Genomic DNA, 8282 nt, shown 5'->3' with positions numbered 1-8282 from the left:
CCTACATGACACATACCCACTTAGTAAAGGGAAAAGATCCTGCTGCTTCCCCCACCCAATTCTGTATCATAAGAAAACACAATTACACCATCTTCCTCCACTCTGCTCTTGTGAAAGTTTAACTTCTTCCTGATTGTACACATTTGAACATTGTCATAACAGACATGTTGTTCCATGCAGGAAGCAGATGCCAGACCAAAAGTAGCCAAGTAAACGTTCATGAATAATCATGAAGCATTAAACTTCCCTGACAGTGATATGCTTTTAATGGCCAGCTTGTGCTTCGAATCAACATCATATTTCATAGGATACCCAATAACGGATCGAGCCATTACAAAATGGCCCCTGGCATTTCTAATAATCTCTGCCGCTTTATTGGATTTATAGCCATCATTCATCAGCAGAACCAGCACTCATTTCCTGATCCAATAAAGGTTCTGTGGATGAGACGGTCGGGAAAATTGAACCTATGCTGACTTGTTTTTAAAATTGGACTGACCACCTATACCACGTCAGGTGTTTTGTACTGACATCGTTATGTACGTACATTGTTCCACCTCACAAGTCCCTCATCCATCTTTACGCCATAAGAGATGGTCATTAAAAGTAAATATAAAGGTGCCAAACATAGCCTGAAAGCCATCAGTCCTCTTTGCCTCTCAATGTACAGCCATGCTGGTAAGCCATGGATGAATTCCCCAGAGCCATAGGCTAAGAGCCACTTAATGTCCCTAATTAGAGTCCCATTGACCAGAGAAGGCCGATTCACTGCTGATTTCCTTTGTAACAAGCCCAGCGGAGGGAGGTCTGGAAGGAATATTGATTTTAGTCTCGAAGCAGGTTGATAATAATCAAATGGCCCTTTCTCACCACTCAGCATTCAGTACATTGAGCCACCCTTATCTGTATGCACAGGTTTGTGGGACAGGACAAACCCCCTACTAGGCATAAATCCCTACAGCGGATCCCATCCTATCGGGTGTTTGAGCAAACTAAAGCTATGAATGAATGCACATATTGCAGACCCAATCCCATCAGAGAGAAACTCTAAATCCCAGCAGCAACCTTGAACCCCTAGTTGAATGTCAAGTCATATTTTTACTGCAGTAATGTTGATAATTAGGCATGTGAGTCCGATTACCAATGACTTGCTAATGGGTATAGCGTCAAGTCCACTAGGGAGGCAGGCAAACGCTGACATCGGACTCCCTTGGTTTGAAGAGTCTCTCTCTCTCTCCTCTCAGATCAATACTTTCTTCTGCCACACCTCCTCCTTCATCTCCCTGACCGTATGGCTCCAAGGTCAACGTTCAGTCCCAATCATCCCCCCATTGTGGCTTCAAAGTTTATGGGCATCCACTCTGCCCTGGGACCAAAATATTTTTTGCTGCAACTCTGTCTGACTCTGTCCATTTGAAAGCCCTATTACTGTAATATAGGGCTTCCAAATGGACACCAGGGAACCCAGCGAGATGTTGGACAGCAGCGTGTTCTTAGGTTGGAAATTGTATGTTTTTCTCTTCAGAGCCAATTTTAACTGAAGAAAGTATTAGACACAGTTAAAGGATGGCTTGATGAAAGTGCCCAGTGTTCCATAGCCTTAGGTGTCACCACAAATTTGGTTTATCGGCTCATTAGAAAGCCAAGTTGTGTCTCAATGTGTTTTTCATGGGTATGATTCTCCAAGAGGGGGCAGTGTGTCATTAAATGTAGTGTGAGTGAAGCAGAAAGATGTATTTTTACAACACACACATTGGATGTATTAAACAACAGATGATCTCTACTCATTCATAGTTATTGGTGACATATATTTACTTACATGATCGGTGATCCTTCCAGCAACAGTAATACTTTTTATTAAGATAATTTCACACCACTCATCTGCAAGAAGTACACTGACGTGTAAAACGAATCATCTTCTTGCATAATTATTAATCATGATATTTAGTCTTCATTGGAGGGGGTCTTAGTCTTCCCCTCACAGTGTTTAATGAGATACAGAGGATCCTGTGCTTCATACAGTGGCCATTGAAATTTGATAGATCCCCTGCTGTGTTTTTCTCTCTCTTTCTGTCTGTATTTTCTTGTTGCCTATTACAAGTTTATGGTAAGTTATTACACTTTCAGTTGCTTCTCCGCATCGTGGTTGGGTGGTCCTCTTGGTCCAGTGTGAGATGTACCTGCCCCCCCCCGCCCCTAAACCCTTTGACATGGCTGCCTTCTTCTGAAAGCAACACTCGAGCTTGTTCACCAAGAAACAGCTGCTAGTGCTAATGAGCTGAGCAACAACTTCCTGCTGACTGACAGTCTGGGGCTAGCTATCAAACTCTCATGCTGAGCTACAGCTCTTGAAAGACATTCGTGAGTAGGGTTATCATACAGGAACATTCACAGTTCGCCTCTGGGGGTCTAGAGCATATTTGGTTGTTGTATATACCTCTGCATTTATCTTTGCTTGTTTTAACATTTTAACACAATTCAACACAGCACACAACACATTAAAGAAAGTAACAGTGCCCTAATGAATGACTGCCCTCTACTGTTCTTGTTATTCATGTCTGTCATTAGTCACATCTGTAATAGGGATTTAATTATTATCGGTTGTTTTATCTCCTGAATTTTCATACAATACTGTAAGTTGGTAATTGGTTGACTGACTTTCCTGGGAGTTTCCCCTGGGTATGAACAGAACAATACAGTAGACTGTCATTATGACAATGTGTGTGTTTTCTTTGGCAGTTAATTATATTATGTAAAAATATGATGGAAGGCAGAATGTTCCCCTTATAGACCATACCGAGTGTGACAGTGAGAGCAGCAAGGACATTTGGATGATAATTGGATTGTGGATATATTTCCACAACACATCTGAACAAGTCTACATACATACAGTAGCCTCCCCCAACAATACACACACACACAAATCAAGATATTGTATTTTGAAAACTCCCTAAGATCTGAAATGGGATGCTACTGTAGTTTGAGCTGTATATAGCTTACTAAGATATTGGCTAGTGGACATGTTTTGTGTTTCCTCTCTTATAAACACAGTAGATAGTGCACTGCACAGTGTGCTTCGTAAGTTCATTAATCACTTAGCCAATTGGCTAGCACGAGAGGAATGGAGACGAGAGAAAATAGACTTTGGTTTTAAATCACTACACAACGCCTGACATCTCCCCATTAATTGCGTGTATTTTACCAGCAGCGTAAGAGAGGGAGGCTTTCTATTACTATGGCTTGGTAGCGCTGTGGACAGCTTTGTGATCTAAGAGCTCATTGGTTTATATTTGATGACCCACAGCCTAGGTGCAAGCTCTCCCACAACAAGAGTTTTATCATTGGCTCTGTGGGCTTTATTCCTGTGTAGGCTTGGGCAAAGACTATTGATCTGATCCAGCAGTGAACAAGGTTTTGCTCTGCTCCCAACATTGATAACTACTTTCCCTTATAAAGTAGACTTTATATCCATTCCGAGGTAATCGTTGCCCCTACAAGCTAACAACACTCAGGCTCTTGATCTGTGCTTAGCTGGTGAACACAGTGTTTGAATGACACAGGTTATTTAATTAGCAACAACCTCAGAAGATTGTTGCCGGGTATGCTTTAGAAAACTGTCTGAGAGTTATTGATTAAGATGTGGCTGGGCTAGGAAGGCGAATGGCCACATGGGACAATGTGTTAACAAGTGCCTTGCATGTGGAGGGCCCAGACCTGTTTCTTTATCACACCATCGTCTCTCTACGACTACTGATCCCCCACCTCGTGACTGATTGATCTTAGAGGGGTTTCAAAAGCAACGCAGCAATCGTTACCATGGAAATTGACGAAGGACAGCAGGGAGGTTAAGGGAAAGGAGCCTAAAGGGGTTAAAGACTTTCAGCACTAATGATACTTCCGCAGGAATTACCCTATGTTGCCGCTAGCTAGAACCACTGATGGGCTCTCATCTGACGATGAAGATTCCCATGTCCTTTTTCTGTGTGTGTGTGTGTGTCCCCAGCTGAAGTCAGTGCCCCTCCTCCTCCAGTGCATGCTGGTCCAGTAATGAGGAAAACTGTAATGGCATATGCTGCCTCTCAGGGTTCAGTGTTGTCACTGGAGTGCATGCAAGCAGGCAATGGGAGTGCTTCAGCTGGTGAATAGGCCCTCTCATTATCTTGATAGGAAGTGTCATGGGTGACTTGTGCTTCAGGTCGCAGTAGCATTCATCATACTGTCAGACACAGTGGTAACCTCACTAGAAGTGCGGGGGCTCACAGTGTTACATGTGGATGAACTGCATTGTAGATGACAAGGTATAGGCCTGAGGCTCTGCACCCACTGATCTTTGTAACACCAGCAGTATACACTGATCTGGCAGAAAGCTCTGATTTTGCTGCTTTTTGCGGCTTGGAATGTTGACATTAGCTGGGAATGAACGCCTTAATGATATCTTTCCATGCATCTGAGGCTCAGGAATGTTTTCTCATTTGCCTAGATCTTCGATATTACGGGACAACATTTCAACATTCTTACCTTGAGCCCATCCAATCTTGTGCATATGGGTTGTGTAAGAATTTCTTCAGATAAAGACCTTGGAAGTCTCAGTGGTGCAATTATCTCCCTGACAAGATGGGGGACCAAGAGGAGTGAAAAAGTCCTGGTAAATTCTGACAGTATACTCAAACCGGAAAGGGTTGGTACAACACTTTCACTGCTGAATGGATGCTGTAACTAACAGGAAATAAGAAATTGATCGACAGAAGTAAGTAATGCAATAAAGACAGAGTTACTTGCACCAGGACAGTTGTTTGGCCATCGAAGCATGTAGCAAGTACATATGCAAAAGTATAAATTGCGTGTTAAATGTAAAAATGTATAGCCAAACAACTATCCTGGTCCACGTAACTCTGTCATTATGGCACTTTGTACTTCTATATTCTGAAAAGTCCTGTGTTTTTAACGTGCGCATACTTATTTTAATGTTGTGAAACGTTAACAGCATATTTAAGAGTATTTCAAAGGAACGTCCCTGTTTAAAATAAAGAGTAGTGCACACGTTTCTGCTTTTCTTCCAACCAAAATGATCAACTTCATGATAATGACAGAGTTAAGTGAAGCGATGAAAGTGTAGTACCGACCCTTTCCGATTTGAGTTAATGTAATGTTGTTTCCCATTTGGGGGAGCTTGTCTTTGTATTGGGGGGAGGTGAGCAAGTCATCCTATTTTGGGGGAGTTGACTTGTATTTGAGGGGAGTGTTTTCTTTTGGGGGATGCACTCATATTAGTGGGTGTGTTTGGCACTTCAGGGCCACAATACTTATCAGATGAGAAAATGAAATGGTGTTGGTCTGAGTCAACAAACCTAATTGGATTGGTTAGTTACCTGAAGTAAAAGGATTACCTGAATCCTTTAGCAACATATAACATTAGCGACATATAAAATGCATCTTTACGAAGAATCAAAATAATTGCAGAGGGCTCAGTGTCATAGCAAATGATGAATTATCTCAATGTTCCAAAAAAATGCTTTTACTTTGTTGGTTGGGGAGCATGGGGTGCTAAATCTAAGTCATAGAGGTCTTCACATATGCCATATGCACATATGAACTGGACTCAAACCAACATAAAAATCTTAAAGAAGACAGAAAACTGCCACAAAGATGTTCTCTGCCAGAGATGGCTGGTGACACACTGAGGTGCAGACCATGAGCTGAAGACAATTATGTAACAAGAGTAGAGATAAAAATATTCAAGTGCAAATCGATAGTGAAACACAGACATCCAGAATTATGAATCAGGATCAGCACAACACCACAGGAAGACCAGGTAGATGGACAGGAACTGACCAGGAACTCAGCATGGTCCATCATAGGTCATGTTGGCTACTAGGTTCAACGTTGGTGGCAAAGACCTGGCAGATGTTACCAGCTCAACCCCCCCCCCCCCCCCACACACACACACACACACACACACACACCAGGAGAAGAGAATAGGGTTAGAGAATGTGGAGGAACAAATACAGTTACAGTAACAGATCATAATGTAAATTGTATTTTCTCATCCCAACTGAGTCACAACATGGCACATGAACATATTTTTAGGTTCTGGAACACAATTGAAGATTTCCTGTTTTTAGTACCTTAGGTCTACTTTCCTCCAGTATATTATTATGACACTGCCAGTATCATACAGGGTCTTGTCAGCTAGCCTAGCTTTTCCTGCCATGATGGCACAGACTCTTGTGACAGTACTCATTGACCTTGGTGTTTGACCTTGCTATCAATAGCTGAAGCCAATGTGCCCTGAATCTGTATGTGTGTGTTTATCCCCTTCTTAAGTCCTTGAGAACTATTTGAGTATCCTTTAAATGATTCAGACAGATGGGCAGTCAATTTCCAACGTTTTTACTAGGTTGATTGCAAAATGTCTAAGACATTTTCAACAAACTAAGTGCTGTTTGGACAACATGCAATTACTGGTGACACTGTAATCATCGCAGTAATCACTACATTCTGAGGGCCACCACAAAGCAGAGTATGTTTGTCTAGTCTATCACTCATTTTTGGGGATAAAGATCTTGGGGAGGAGGGACATTCCAGGATGTTTGTTAACTGTGTTATGTTATGTGTTACATTCTTAGAATGATAAAAATGTCACAACCCATGTTTCTCCACGATCAGCCTGGGGTTACATATATATCTTTATATATATATATATATATTTATATTCAAAAAAAATTTGGGGGGGTTCCTCCTGTACAAGGGAACCTCTTGTTTTTCTTAGTTTTATTATTATTATTATTATTATTAGGGGCTCAGCAGAAAAGCTAATAATGAAACTAACAAAAAGCACTACGAGCTATTCTTGACAGCAGCAACCCAGTCATCCCATTGTCCGGTTTTTATAGGAAATGTACAAGACAATATGGCTATTCATAAACTCAACAGTTGATGTGTAGCAGAGAGGCTGACTTGCAACCTAATTTTCTTAAGTTTGAATCTCCATTCAGCCTTGTTGTCCAACTCTTGATCGTCTACAATGTACATTTTTTAAATATTTTGCCATTTTACGGAGGAACCCGCATCGCTGCATGCAGCTCTAGCTTTTTTTTATGAGCAATATCCGCCATGTTACTCTGTTCTGTTTTCTCCCTTTCATTCCAAACTGTGACCAATGCCAGTCTCCCTTCTCTGCAGAACGCATTAAAACAAATCTTAATAAAAAACAAGCCCCCCTGGTCTGACGGCAAACCCCACCCTACCACCTTAACTAACACATTTGCTGTGGGAAACCCTGAGAGAAGTGCAATGAGCTCCATGATATGAGAGGAAGGAAGCAATTTGAGTTTTATCTAGTGATTTAGAGAGGTTAATATGATAGAATATGTATGGACTGAGTTCCACATGGGGCAGCTTGGATCTAGGTCAACCCTTGTGCTGGAAGGATAGGCTCCTTGTTAAAGTGTGAAGTGAGAAGTTTTTAGTATTTTCTTAAATACATGTTTAAACACATTACAAAGTCTATGAACTATGTAGTACTGAATAGAGGAATTAGACCGTTAAAACGTTTTTCAAAAAATGTTTGTTCACAATTTTTTGGGGCGGGGCTGAAATCATGCTCGATGACAAGCATGATTTCGAGCATAGCCCCTCAACTAACATTCTAGTAACTAGAGAACGCATAAGCCGTTAATAAAACGAATAAACTGTTATTTATTGATAGCCTAATGTTATTTGGCTAAGTCATGCTTGTTACATATCGATGACATATACTCTAGGATCCCTTTTTTTGTACAGATGTACAGAGTTTTTGTTGTAGAGTGTTGTAGAGCGGTATTGATAGTTGAGAGAGAAACAGCTTTCCCGCAAGTGGGTGTGGTTTCATTGACCTTGGCAGACACGCACCCAGCGTTTGAGATCTGAGAAAACGCCAAATTTGTTTAAGATTTTGATAACTTATTTTAGTTTCTTGGAGATTTTTTAAATAATTTGAAGTTGGCTGGCTGGTTAGAAAACAAATCCTTTCTATGGTGTGACAAACTCAGAACACATATTTTATTGTCACTTTACAGGGACTTTAAGTGAAGCGTGGAGAAGTCACCCCCCAAGTGGCTTCACCTATGTCACTGGTGAAGAGTGAGAACATAACTTCTGGAACAAATCTGGAACATTCCCTTATTGGTTTACAATGCCTTTATTATGTTTACAGAGCTTCTTGCTTCAACTCCATTTAACTCATTGACTTCCTTTAGCATCATTGCGTTGTTTTATTAAGCAGTTTCTTTTTAAGATTTTGC

Source organism: Hypomesus nipponensis, chromosome 18 (assembly GCF_054491055.1).
Source record: "Hypomesus nipponensis isolate SF chromosome 18, ASM5449105v1, whole genome shotgun sequence".
Lineage (NCBI taxonomy): Eukaryota > Metazoa > Chordata > Actinopteri > Osmeriformes > Osmeridae > Hypomesus > Hypomesus nipponensis.
Note: the sequence above shows the minus strand (reverse complement) of the source record.